We start from the raw sequence: 14,580 nt of genomic DNA, 5'->3' as shown, positions 1-14,580 counted from the left end.
TACTCTGTATCGGCAAGTACTCAGATCCAAGTATCGGTATCGTATCGGTTTGAAAAAATTGTTCCTAGTTGGAACAATTGGAAAATAACCCCACTGGTAGCATATATCCATTTAAGCTACAGTGTTGCAGTTGAGGACAAATAACCTTGGTGGTTAAAGCCCTTAAATGTTTACAACAGACTCTTGTTATCTCTCTGATGCATAAACCTATGTGGTGACAGCATTTCCAGATAACGCCAAGCATCTACTTACATATTCTGGGTTATTTTTCTGGCAGTGTTGGTCAATGCTTTGAGCCAAACCATAAACGTGTGTCTGTCCATCCAACTCCTCATGAATCTATCTCAACAGCTGATCATCTGCCTTTAAACTTGCTGGTTAAACTGTTTAGGACTTAAACGAAGTGCAGTGGTGAGCAGTTCTCATGTTTTGGCTAAAAGTTTTTTTCCTGCTATGAGTGTCCGCGGGACAGGGTCCACACGCACACAGTTTACCGTATTCCCAGATTTCATAACCCTAAATTTACACAGTATTTAGGGCTTTGCAGGCATGTGTAAATACATATCCCCTTTTTAAACCTGGAACTTTATTATTTCTTATTATGTGAATTGTTGCAACTAAAGATACCCAGGGTTAGAATAATCCTTTAATTGTCCCACAAGGGGAAATTTGGTTGTAACAGCAGCCAAAAAGACAAATATACTACAAACAGTACACAGGACACGGAACAGAAACATACACAATTTTTCTTACATATTTACATTAAGGACAATGGTTACTATAAACAGAGAGTACTGTACAGTTATTAAATTAAATAAAAATAATTACAGGTAAGAGGCAAACCAGGTTGTAGTGCGAATTGGTTAATTAACTAACTTATTGCAGTTACAGCATTGATGTAAACATCTATGTTTGTTGGGAGCAGTTCAGATCTGTCTGACAGCTGCAGGGAGGAAGGACCTGCAGAAACGCTCCTTCATGCATCGAGGATGCAGCAGTCTGTCACTGAAGGAGCTCTGCAGTTCAGCAACATCTACATGCATGGGGTGGGAGACTCTGTCCATCAGAGATGTTATTTTGGCCAGAGTCCTTCTGTCTCCCACCACCTGCACTGGGTCCAGGGTGCATCCCAGAACAGAGCTGGCCTTCCTGATGAGTTTATCCAACCTCTTCCTCTCAGCTGCCGATAAACTGCTGCTCCAACATACAACACTGTAAAAAATGACAGATGCCACCACAGAGTCATAGAAGGTCTTTAAAAGCACTCCCTGGACTCCAAATGACCTCAGCCGCCTCAGCAGGTTAAATTCTTTATTTATGCACTACACTAGTGAGGTTGCAAAAATCTCTGGGTCTCTTCCACAGTGTGTTTTGCACCTCGCTGAGCCCGATTCTTCCTGTTAAAAGGGAGTTTTTCCTTCCCGCTGTTGCTGAGTGCAAAATCCAAGGAGGTCATTTGGTTATTAGAGTTTTCTCTGTTTCATTGTAGGGCCTTTACTTTACAGCATAAACCACCTTGAGGCAAATGCTGTTGTAAATTTGCATTATATAAATACAACTGAAATGAATTGGAAAGTGGCTATAAATCGGTCAAGTGCTGAGACGAGAGGGAACGCGGTACTGTATCTTGGTATGTCTGAATAAAGCTATAAGGAACATTAATGTAATAGCCACCTAGTCTCAGTAAAGCTGTCTCTTTGTGTCATTTAGACACAGCTATCCTCCCCCATTCTGGCGGGTTTGAAATAGAGGAAAATAAAGTTGGTTAAAAACACCAGACTTTTGAGGCTGAAGATTCCATGTTTTGGAAAAGCCGTCCTTCATTTAGACTGAGAAGACGGTGAAATTCTTGAATTTGGCACAAAACGTTTGCTTTGTTTAGATTTGGACATCACTGTCACGCAGCCACCACGAGACTAATGTCTGTATGATTTGAGTAAGTCGAGCAGTCCGAAGGCGTCGTCTGCGGGGGGTTAGAGATGATATTTGAGACTTGTTTATAGTATTTTTCCAGCGCAGCCAGTTGATGTTTGGCCGCGCTTCTGACAATCACAATCTTCTCCATGAAGCAGCCAAGGTCAGATTGCAGCCAGACAGTAAAAACTTATGGGGCTAAAACAACAGAGCCTTCTCAATGGACCATTAGTAAAAAAAACGCCTTAAAACTCTTATAGGCTTCTATAAAAACACCCCGCCCTGCACTCCCCGTGCTGGTGTTTCAGTTTTTATGAAATCTGTGTTCGTCTCAGTCTTTCTGTTTTACTCTGTCTGCTTGTGGCGGCTTATTTTATATGCTTCCAGCTGCCTGATTCCTTTGTCATGTTTGTCGTCTTTGAAACAACCTTCACTTGTGTTTTTATCAGCTTGTCCTTTTGCTCCAGTCATTTTTAAAATGTTCTCATCATCTTTCAGCTCTTTTATCCATCAGTGAATCCCTCCCTTTTTATACTTGTTTCACTCATTGTTGATTTCACGATGGACAGTATCTGTTTGACATGATCTGAGTTTGAACTTGAAGGCAAAACATTTAATGGAAAACACTGTCAAAGTTAGCTTTGGTCTTCATTGTGGCTTGTATTTTTCCTGACTTGTTGTCTACACACATTAATTACTTTGGACTGCTGCAGTTGTTAGGGATGCATTGATGTTTTATGTTGATCAGATCACTCTGAAATCTCCAAAAAGAATGGCACGATCTCCTCATTTGACTTTTATACATAGCATAGACCAGGGGTGGGCAATTCCAGGCCCCGAGGGCCGGTGTCCTGCAGGTTTTAGATCTCACCTTGGGTCAACACACCTGAATCACATGATTAGTTCGTTACCAGGCCTCTGGAGAACTGCAGGACATGTTGAGGAGCTAATTTAGCCATTTAAATCAGCTGTGTTGGTTCAAGGACACATCTAAAACCTGCAGGGACACCGGCCCTCGAGGCCTGGAGTCGCCCACTCCTGGCATAGACGAAGCAACAGCAAACAGTAGGTAGGTTGGAGATACTTTCTAGCTGCTGCGTCAGCAGTTTTTCTTTGTTTCTATGTTTGCAAAGGTTTTCAACTAAACTGAAAACAGCAGCCAAGTGAACCTGCACGATTGATCATCTCAAAATTGATCCTTCATCTGTCGGCTTCTTACGATTACATAGCATAATGTTGTTATCAGGTGTGCACTCGGAATGAGAGCAGAGAGAGGAGAAATTAGCATGATCATACATTACAGCCTGTGTAGTAACACTGAGCTGAAATGAGAGAAGTGCTTATAAAGAAGGCAAATTATTGTTTATTTGGTCCTGTTCTCAGGTGCTAATTTAATTTTAATTTAATTCATTTAACACTGATATTGGATTGATGTTCTCTATCAGCAGACATGCATAGACAGGGTGTCCGTATCAAATGGAAACAGTCCTCTTTTGATTACATCACCAGTCTTTCCTTTTATTTGACTTTTTTTCACATTCTCATATAAGATGAAAGCTATATCAGTGTTTGTTATCTCGATCTGATACTGAATGCTGTCAGATTTATTCTCCACAATCCTGTTACAATGGTGGATGGCTGTATTATGCATGATCAAAGTCTATGTGAAAGTAATCCCTTTGTCTGAAAGCCGTGACTTTAGAAAGAGGATATCCCTAAGACAGATGAGGACCAAATTTTTTAATTATTTTTTTTTAAACAGAGCAGTGGATTTTAACATACTGTTTCTAAATATCTTATTTTTCTTTAGAAACCATACATTATTAATTTTATTTTTTTTTAAACGTATGTTTATTTGTTTTTCAACAGTATCAACACCAACATAAAATGAACGTATGGCAGTCATTAAAATAATAATAATAACAACACTAATAATAATAATAATAATAATAATAATAATAATAATAATATTAATAGTAATAACGATAATTGAAGTGTTAATCCTAAAAGATTCCAAATAAATGCATAGTTAAATAAATTAAGATAGCAAACCATACAAATAAATACAATTAAAAAATAAATAAATTAATTAAAAAAAAATTAAAAATAACCATACATTATTTAAATTTGCACACAACAACAGAATTATTTTGGGAGAAAACAAAAATGACCAGGATTATTAGACATTTTTTTGATTGATTGAATCTTTATTTTGAACATGTTGAAAAAGTACAACAACATAGAATTAAAAGAGACAAATGAACAAAGCAAAACAAAAGGAAAACGAGCAACCACAACTACAACTACACAACTACATTTTTATTGAACCACAGCACAAATCACTGCTGTTCAAGTTAAAGCCTGACACCTATTTTACACACAGTATAAAAACCTTTGAGCTGTCACTCGAGCACATCCTGCCATAAACAAAACAGGGGGCGTGTGTAAGACTACAACAAACGACTTCAAGCTGTTATCCAGCAAAGAGGATACACATCTGACTATTTAGCATCAGGGAGGCTAATAATTTAGTTTAATTTGATTAATTTAGTTTTTTTGATTTTGTGAAATAATTTTATTTTTATGTAAAATAAAGTAAAATAATGAAAGCAGTGTTTGGAAAAGCTACATTAAAAATCCTTGCTCTGTTTAGCAGTACTTGGGAAATCAAATTTTCATACAGGGGGTAATAGTTTTGTCATCTGTATCAGTTGTAGCTATGGGGACAGAAGCCCCACCCACCTGCTCTTCATACTTTTCAATTGCGAGGGACGGCCAATCAGAAGAAAGGGTTAAAGGGAGGGGGAAATGCAGCTAGAATAGTTTGAAGCTCCAGTGTACGATAAATGAACATTATCAAAGATTATTATCTGCCCAGGTAGAGTTCAAGAATAAATATATAAAGGAGGAAATGAGCAGTGTTGTTCACGCAAACTAGTGAATTTAAAGGTGGATTTGTGGTCTGCTGATTATTTGATGGCGTCTGCGTCACCTGTTATCTTCAGCACAGACGTCCTCTTCGTCTTAGCTAATCAGTGCAACAGTGCAGTGTTTTGGCTTTTTAATTTATTTTATTTAATTTTCCTAATAAACCTCAAATTCACTTTTTCTCCCTGACCTTTGTCTTGTTGTGACATTTGAATTTCCCAGCAAAGCGTATGTCTGTGTCAACACAATCAGCATCTTCAACGAGGCATCGTCTGAGAACAGACGCCACTTCTTCGCCCGAGCTTGGCCCCGATACTCGATGATGTGAAGAATATTTTCAATCGGGTCCTTGAGCAGACTAAGCAGAGGCTGACTAACGGCCAACTTAGCCCATATGTAAACATTTCCAGTGATGTCAGATTGTATAAGTAACGTAAAAAATAGTTGAACAAACAAAAACAACGTTATAAGCGGCGTCACTATTCATTCAGGTTTTTAACGTCCGCACAGAAAGGTTCAGTTCGAGCTGGAAACTTTTTCTTTCCTCGCCCCTCCCTTCCTCCCTCTCTCCTTCCGAGTGTGTGAGAAAACCCAAGAGTCAGGTCTGCCCTCCGTGTTGATAGTACACCGCTCTGTCTTGGAATGCCCACACTGCTGATAGCAGCGACTATTTATGGTCCCACTGTGTGTGAACAAGGAACACACACACAAACTCTTCATAGTTTTCCTGTGAACACAGCCACATGTTCTGCTGCCTGGCTCACACTCTCACCATGACTCCTCCAAAGGTTTCTTCCATTTTTTCCCCCAAATTACATTTTTTGTTTGTGGTGGAACTTTACTGGTAAACCTGTAAAGTCCCATTAGTCAAGTTTGCAATATTGGTGATGATATTGTGATATGGAGCTATATGACCTTGCCATGCAGTCATGTGCTCCTCCTCTGTGTGTTGGTGCAGATGTGTTCACAGGGCTGTAATGTTGAGGTCAGGTGCCACATTTCTCCTCTGAAGCACATGACAACTAAAGAGAGCCAAGGGGCCAGTCGCCCTCGTAAATGGACCATGCCGCTGCAATGAGGCTGTGCACGCACACTCAAAAACATGGACTGTCTAAAGCTCCATAAACACAGGCACCAAAGCAATCATGCGCTGAGTGTTGTAAAGGAGTTGGACACTCGAGTACTGAAACTTTTCAGCTGCTTACTGATGGTTTTGTGTGTCTGCCTTTTTTTGTTTTTGTTTTTAGAGTGGGAAGGGAGACGATTTTGTTGGCAGTGACTATAGGACACACTTTGAACAGAATGCTTGAGATTTGAAGGTTAGCTGCTTTTGTGGTATCTGCCACTTGGGCACTTTTTAACATCACATTACTGCACAGTATTGTGCAAAAGTGTTGAGAACATGGAAAATAGGTACAACGATTTAACATCTGCAAACATACAGACTTAGACTTAGACCCTCCCGCGCCGATCGGCGTTGATCTTTGCAGTTGATTTCCAAGTCTCCGCTGCATACAGTGCCGTCGGTATAACGATGGTCTTCAGGAGCCGCAACTTGGTTGATAAAGGCAGTACGGTGGTCATCCATATAGGTCGTAATCGTTGAAAGGCCGCCCATGCTTTCCCAATTCTGCACTTAACGTCATGCTCCGCGTCCCCGTCACTGCTAAAAGTGCAACCCAGGTACATGAACCTGTCCACCTCTTCTAGCTGCTGCTTCACAGTAACCGCTGTGTTTGATGGTGTGGCGTAACCAACTCACATAATCTTCGACTTCTCACCGCTGCAAACATACATGGAGCTACAATATATATGTGTGAAAAATAAAGCCTGTACAACTGTAACAAGTTTCAAAGTCAATATTTGGTGTGACTAGGGATGGGTATCGTTTAGGTTTTATCCGATCCCGGTGCCAAACCGGTACTTTTGAAACGGTGCCGGTGCTTAAACGGTGCTCAAACCGGTGCTTAAAGAATGGAGAACACAAAATTGGTCCAAAAACCTCTCATGTTCAGCTGTTTTTTTTTTGTAAAAAGATAACAATGTTAGCCTTTTCTGCAGCTATGGGGCATATATGGTATCACTCTTGGCTGGAAGCAGTGCTTAAACAATGGAAAAAACACAAACTTTATCCAAAAACTTCTCATGTTTAACTGTTTTCCACTTTTTCTTTGGTCATTTTAGCCTTTTTGGCCAGGGTGAAGGGAGTATCTGCCATCAAACAAGAAGACAGCCGCATGTAGCTATGATGATGTTTGCTAGTTCACCTTACATGCATTAATTTAATAATGTGGTTAGCCTACTCAACGTAAATTACACACGAACAACATGAAGCTACTCACGCAGGGCTCCGGGTCCGATAACAGGCACCACACCTGCAGTAGATGTGCTCGGTGTGAGGTCTCGCAGCGAGCTATCAAATACGGCGCATTTCTCGGCTTTAAAAAAAACGCTATGCGTCGCCAGGTGTTTCATCGGATTTGAGGTGTTACCTCCTTTGGGTGTCACAGTATCAGCTTAAAGCACTTGTTGCAGGCTGCTGAGTTTGCATATTTTGCTGTGAAGTACAGCCAGACTTTGACAGCTTCACCTTGGGCATTTTAATCTGTAGCTCTGCTCTAAAAGAACGTACGTACCTGGACCCGCCTACTATCCTCGGAAACGTAAAATGATTGGCTAGAATCTAAAGTGTATCACAGCTTAGGAAAAAAAAAAAAGCACCGAAATAAAGCACCGAAATGTCCGCTGCTTTTCGGTCTGGTTACTACCGTTTATGTCAGAACCGGTGCCATTATGGCACCGGACACTGGTACCCATCCCTAGGTGTGACCCTCTTTATCCTTGAACAGTCTGACCTCTCTGAGGCATCTTTCTTCTAATTTCTTAAAGTAGTCTTCAGGAATAGTGCTCCAAGGTTCTTGAAGGACATTGAAATTTCTTATTTGGATGTTGGCTGACTTTTTTTCTTAAATTCTCTGTGAGCATGATCCCACACTGCTTCAGTAACATTGAGGTCCGGGCTCTGGGGAGGCCAGCCCATGACTGAGTGTGCCACTGTGTGTCTTTCTACCGAGGTTTGCTTTAACAGCATTGACAGTGTGTTTGGGATTATTTTCATGCTATAAAATGAAGGTGATATTAATCTGAAGCTTTTCTAAATGATATAGCATGGCGGGTCAAAATCTGACTGTACCTTTCTGTGTTCACAATTCCACCAATTTTCACAACATCTCCAACACCGCTGGGTTCAACGCAGCCCCAATCCATGACACTGATCTTTACAGATGTTTTTGAACACACGGAAGAAATCAGATGTCACTGTCCCCACATGCCAGGGCAGCGCAGTTCTGTAGTAGAAGAGTTGACGAGGAAGCGGTTCAACAGCTTTTAAACTTTCAGTTTTCAGTGAGATCTTAACATCGTTCAAACGGCAAAAAGTTTTGACTCGGTGGTACAAGAGGATTCATCCCAACCAACTTTGCCCCAAGAGTCTGCTACAAATGCAAAAAGATATTTTAAAAAATAGCTTTGTCAGTTTTTTAACTCGAATGTGAATATTTTGTGCACTTTTTGTTATCGCATGACTGTTAAAAAAAAGATTGTATATCTCTTCGAGCAGATTTTACCTTCGTTATATTTTAGCCACAAAGCAGTTAGGAGGGAAAATAACTGTCACATTAATGTGGAATGAAAATAATGATTGCAGCTGCAGTCCTCGCAGCGATAGAAGTTCCAAATGTGTGTTTGGCGAGTAATTGCTGCTCGTTAGAAGCCCCAGTGAGAGTAGGCTCGCAGTCATTAACTGCTGTTTTCCGGCCCTCCCCCATTTCTGCCTTTCCTTTTTATTTACCTCTACCCTTTCCTTTAACCCCTCCCCGATCTTTCTGTCGCCTCTCCAGAATCCCCCCCAATCTCCCGTTTCCCTCTCCAAAATCCCCGTTTTCTGCTTCGCCTCAAAAATATCTGTAGTTTTATCTCGACTCGTTTCAGATAACCTCCCCCTTTCTTACCCTCTTCATTCTCAGCTCTCACATCACTCATTCACTCGCTCCCCCTCACCTTCCCTCAGAGGCCTTCCTCCCTCCCTCGTTTCCCCCTTGCCCTCTAACTTTTGGCCCTTTCTGGCTGCAACAAGGACTCTTTAACAGCTTCACCTGAATCAGCCCTGTGTTTTATCACTTGAACAGAAAACTCACACAGTCCACATGGCTGGATGTGACGTCGACTTCTGTTTACACTCAGTTCGTCATAGAGCACTTTTATAACAGGAAAGGAACAATGAACAGAGCCTATAAAACTGCACTCATGCTGGTCTTTATATCATTGTGAATTTATTCATGGAAATTAGAAGATTTAAACCAATTAGGAACTTACTGTGTGCTGTCAAATCGAGTCTTTAAGCCCTCATGGCAGTTTTCATAAGAGCTAGTGCTGTATCCTTTCAATTTCCAAAGACATTTTGGCCAATAATCTCGTTCAGAAAAAGAAGTCTTCTCAGCTTGACAACATTGTTTAGAACTAGTAATAAAAAGTAGGGGTGCAACGATACACAAAATTCTCGGTTCGGTTCGATACTTTTTTGATACAAGAAAATGTTCATGCTTTTTTAATTTGTCATTTATAAATATATATTTTAACTCAAAAATGCAGTTTTTAAATTTAATGTTGCTGAAACAACAAAGTAATAAAAAAAATCTATCTGATTGAGAAATCCCTCATCTTTGGAAAAGAGAGTTTATTACAGAGAAATGTCTCTTTCCAAAATAAAAGCTATACTATACGCTTCTTCTGGGCTATATTCTCAGCAGCATATTAAACATATCAGGTCCCCATAAGGAGAATCATGTGCTAACGGCTGTCTAAATGACTCGGGTAAAGTTTGTAGCATGCGTGCTTGTTGTTTTTGTCTGCTTCCACTTGTCTTTGCACTAGGATGATGTCGGAGTAAATGTGCAGTCATATTCGTCGTGTTCCCACTAGTGCTGTCAGCGTTAATCTCGTAGAAATGACGTTAACGCCACAACACGGCAAATCTCCGTTAACGGGCTACCGCGGATTGCCCCGTGTGTGGGGCTGGACGGCCAACACGTTAACGAGCTAACTGCGCTAACACACTAGTTCCCACCAATGTAATTGAGCATTGCGTGGCACATCCAACATACTGTTTTACTTTTGTCCATGACGCGCTTACCTTCAGGGTCATACTTCACATGAAAACCAAAATAGTTCCAAACGCCAGATCTGAATGAGGGTGGGGGAGGTTCAATTTGCCATGTTGCAAGGAGAGCTTAACTTCTGTCTCGCTAGCTTGCGCTGCGCTCAGTGAATCTGCGTTCGACTACTCCGCCTAGGCTGCACTGTCGAGCGCAGATCCACTGAGCGCTCAACACAGACAGCATCGTCAGAAGGAAAGTTGATAAAATAAATTCAAAATTTTGTATTGTTTGATACATATGCGTACCGAACCGAAAGCACTGTATCGAACGGTTCAATGTCAATACGAGTATCGTTGCACCCCTAATAAAAAGTAATAAAGTAATTCACTTCTTCACTTATTCACATCACTTGTTCATCAGCAACAGTGTTTCACTTTCAAGCAGAAACTTTCTTGTTTTGCTGCTTTCCTTCATCATTTGTGAAGTTAACGTGTGGTTGTAGACTTGACTAGACAACACAAATAGATGTGACATTATAGTAGGTTAGTGTGTAATGTGCTTCATAATTTTGGGAATTTAAGTCAAGTTAAAAGTCAATTAATTGAGAAAATCATTCAAATATTTTTGGGAAAATTGAAAATAATTAGTTTCCACACTATGCACACCATTTAAAATCACAGAGTGACAACAACGTGTTACCTATAATAACGACAACACCTCAAGTCAGCCCTACATGTCTGCCATACATCACAGTATCAGTTTATTATTGTAGCGTCTTTACCATACAATATAAAGTGCCTTGAGACAACTGGTGCTGTGATTTGGTGCGATAAGAATCGAGCTGAATTGAACCGAAGACTGCCCTTTAGAAGGAAAAAAGCAGCAAGTAAATATAAATGTTTGTCCATTTTTGGCTGCTTCACGGGGCAGTAGCAGTTTAAGCTACCTAAACTACCAGACCTCCCTGTCCCTAGCCACCTTCTTCAGCTCTTCTTCAGGAGCACCACTCTCCCAAGCCTGGGTCCTGGCTCTACTTTGAGGTCTTCTATTTGGTCATACCCAAAACAGCTTAATTTGCTCTTTTCCATGTGGAGGAGTAGAACCCTCTACTGTGAACCTCTGAGAATCCCTCCAAGAATCACGCCTTTATCGTGTTAAAGGAGCTTTGGTGATGCCAGAAGGTGTCACTTTGCCCCTGGTAGCGTCTCCCAAGGCAGATTGGTCCCGGGTGAGGGGCTGGCCTAAGGTTGATTTAGAGTCAAAGTGACCTCTGAAGCAATGGACCATGTTTATCAGAGGCCTACCCTGGATCCATGCGTGGGGCAGGTGCTGGTTGGCGAGCCTCTCCGGCCCTCAGCCTGAATGAGCCACATAGGCCAGCCCTCCCATGGATTGTTCAGCTGCAGTGTGGATCAGGAGGTAGTGAAAGGAGGGCTTAAAACCGTCTCCTGGGACATGTTTCACATGTCTTTGTTTATTTGTTTGTTTATAATTCCATTTTGTTTATAATTCAGTTATTAAGGTTTCCTGATAAGCTTTCCCTCGCTGTCTCCCAGTGAGTCTTTTCCTGTTTCAATACGGTTCTGTTCATTTGATAAATACCAAGAGTGATGGAGGAGTGAGTGTGGTCAGAGTCATAGAGTCTGAAAAATATCAATATCCAGCAGTAGGTTATTGATAACATGGCAGTTTGGCCCCATTATTACACCTAACCAAGTCAGTCAAGTTCAGTTGTAGTTCTTCAAATGTTGTAGTTCTTTTTAAGCATTTTAACTTCACTGTCAGATGTTCTTTAGCATATTGTTAATACATCACATAACACAGAAAATGACATTATAATCAATCCGAAAGTCTTTCAGTACATCAAGAAAAAGAGTGGTTAATCATCACTTTTAGTTTAAGGTTGTAAAAGTATCTTTAAAAATCTCATATAGGTGTGCAGCTGTAAAGTCACACAGCACAATTATGGACAATTATGAGCCATTAATATGTTTGAATGTGTTAGTTTCAAAGACCCACACAGATAAAGTGTTGACTGGCTCATGAACTCCCTGACCTCAGATTTTCCCGTCTCCAGCTGTGCACACACCATCCTCTCTGCTCTCTGCAGATGTGGAAAGCCACCAACAAGTCCTCTTTGCAACCAAAATGTGACGAAGGATTTCACAGTGCAAAAGCATTTCAGTTTTGTTTTGTTTTTTGTTTTTTTAAACTTGCCTCTGAAGTGTTAAAAGCAACCAGCTGAAATTGCCATTTTCACCTGTGGTGCCTGGCCTTGAACGAGGCCTTTGTGGCGTATTTCTTCCAGGTCCATAATACCCAACCTTTATTTCACACGTTTGTGCCAGCACGCCGCTTTTCCCTCGCTTCCTCTCCCCTCCCTTGTTTTCTCAGCCTCCTTTTCTTTTCTTCCCTCCAGCCTCACTGCGTCTGGAAGCTGCTGAAGAGCTGAATGGTCAGAGCCAAGATGAAGTCATCATGTCTTTATATCATTATATTCTCCTTTTACCTTTTTTAGTCACAGAAAACCCATAAGGGTGGGGCGCCGGGGCACAGATTGGCTGTCGATGGGAACAACACACACACACACACACACCCTTTAACCCTGCTATGTGCCCACTCTTGCTCCTCCAGCAGGCCCAGTCCTTTCCATCCCAGTTCCCTCACTGTTTCCATGACAGAGCTTCTTTAAATGGGCACAGTCACATTTTTTGGAGGGAGGGGGACGGGATGGTGTTTAGGTGATGCTGACATTCGGTGGATAGTACTCCACTTTATGGTTACTCAGGAAATAATCATTGCTTGTGTGGTGCAGTATGTCTATGTGGAAAAAAATCTTTGAAGGTTCACCAGCTTTCATTTCGGAAAATGCTGGTTTGCCACCTTCCCTTCATAGCCAACAGAAGACAACAAAGACTACCTGTGCTGTCTAAACCCGCCCCTTAATAAACCAGTGCTCAGCCTGTTTTGTAAGAGTGTAAATTAGGTTATTTATTGCAGCTACAACTGTCCAGTTGCAGGTTTTTGAGGAATTCAATTCAATTTTATTTATATAGCGCCAAATCACAACAAAAGTTGCTTCAAGGCGCTTCATAGATACAGAGAAAAACCCAACAATCATACGACCCCCTATGAGCAAGCACTTTGGTGACAGTGGGAAGGAAAAACTCCCTTTTAACAGGAAGAAACCTCCAGCAGAACCAGGCTCAGGGAGGGGCGGGGCCATCTGCTGCGACCGGTTGGGGTGAGAGAAGGAAGACAAGGTACTGCTCATCCAAACATGAATGAGTGATTTGAATCATTTGACACAGGAAACCAAAGACATAATGCAATATCATGTTTGAGTTGAGAGGTTTCGTGTTCGTGTAGGCTCGGGCTCCACATTTAATTCGGTTTGATTTGCAGTTGGCGGCAGCAGGAATAAAAAACTCCCTTTTAACAGGAAGAACCTCTGACAGGAGCAGACTCAGGGAGGGGCGGGGCCATCTGCTGCGACCAGTTGAAGTTCAGGGAACTGAGAGAAAAGACACACTATTATAATCACTAAACTTAGGGGTAAGAGGTTGAATCCAAACAATCCAAATCATTGATAGTTTGTCCCCTTCATAACTATTGTGTGCTGGGATGATGTAAAGTTAGTGGTGTGGCGGCTGTAATTAACTGGTGGGCTGCCCAACTGCAATAATTGGAACTGGAGCATTTGTTTAGGTGGCTTGCTAGTTGGCACAGACCTTAAAGAGGTTTGTGCTTCTGTTTTTGTGGTAGTTCATTTATTAGCACCCACACAGTTAACTTAGAATCATCCAAATGCAACAACTTCTGGCTCCAAAGGAGCAAACAAAATGCTAACATTAACCCTTTAAAACTGGTCGGAGCGGGCACGCTCCGTTTTGCGTAACTATTTTTAAATCCCGGTAGCTCTGCAACCACGTGAGCTAGCGCAATAATTTTTTTTGCATATGAAACCGGAGGAGTTGTACTTACATCTTATGCCATCAGCTTGTCCTCGGTCACAGTTTCCTTCCACATATAGCTTTGCAAAAACTGCATAAAAAGCACTTGCAGCAACAAAAACATAATATTCCAGAAACACGCTTTGCCGATCCGATCAGCTGTTCATAACACTTCCTACATTGGATTAGACGTCAGCGCGAACTATCGCATGTCCGCCATGACCTGCCCGAAACCGGAAGTGACGTCATTTTCGCAGAAATGTAGTTTTTTACCGTCCGGGCCTCAATGAGCCTATACTGGTGTTTTTTAAAGTTATCTTTGACTTTATGACTTTCTGTGTCGTTTCTGGGATGCTTAGGACTCATATTGCACTGCTGGAAATAGTTTGTTTTGATGCATAATCTGCTTTTTTGCATATTTGCACTATAATATTTATTTTCGTTTTTCCTGCAGTGTATAAAAATTGGTGTATTTCAAAAATAAAACTATGAAGACACTCAAAATAAATTTCCTGTGGTGGGAAACTATTTTGTGCAACTTTTTTGTATTTACAGTTTTGAGGGATAAGCCTCTTAAATTTCTCTAACTAGAAATATATGTTAAAAAAAAAAAAGATTTTCAATTTTTT

General features: G+C 41.1%; 1 protein-coding gene across 3 annotated transcripts in view; it reads left to right on the top strand.

The window, feature by feature from the left end:
- wwp2 (WW domain containing E3 ubiquitin protein ligase 2) overlaps positions 1–14,580 on the top strand; it is a 75,946-nt gene that overhangs the window by 41,194 nt on the left and 20,172 nt on the right. The gene's annotated exons all lie outside the window — the stretch shown is intronic.

Source organism: Neolamprologus brichardi, chromosome 7, assembly GCF_056152115.1.
Source record: "Neolamprologus brichardi isolate AB-2024 chromosome 7, ASM5615211v1, whole genome shotgun sequence".
Taxonomy (NCBI): Eukaryota; Metazoa; Chordata; class Actinopteri; order Cichliformes; family Cichlidae; genus Neolamprologus; species Neolamprologus brichardi.
This window is presented reverse-complemented; position numbering and strand designations above follow the sequence as displayed.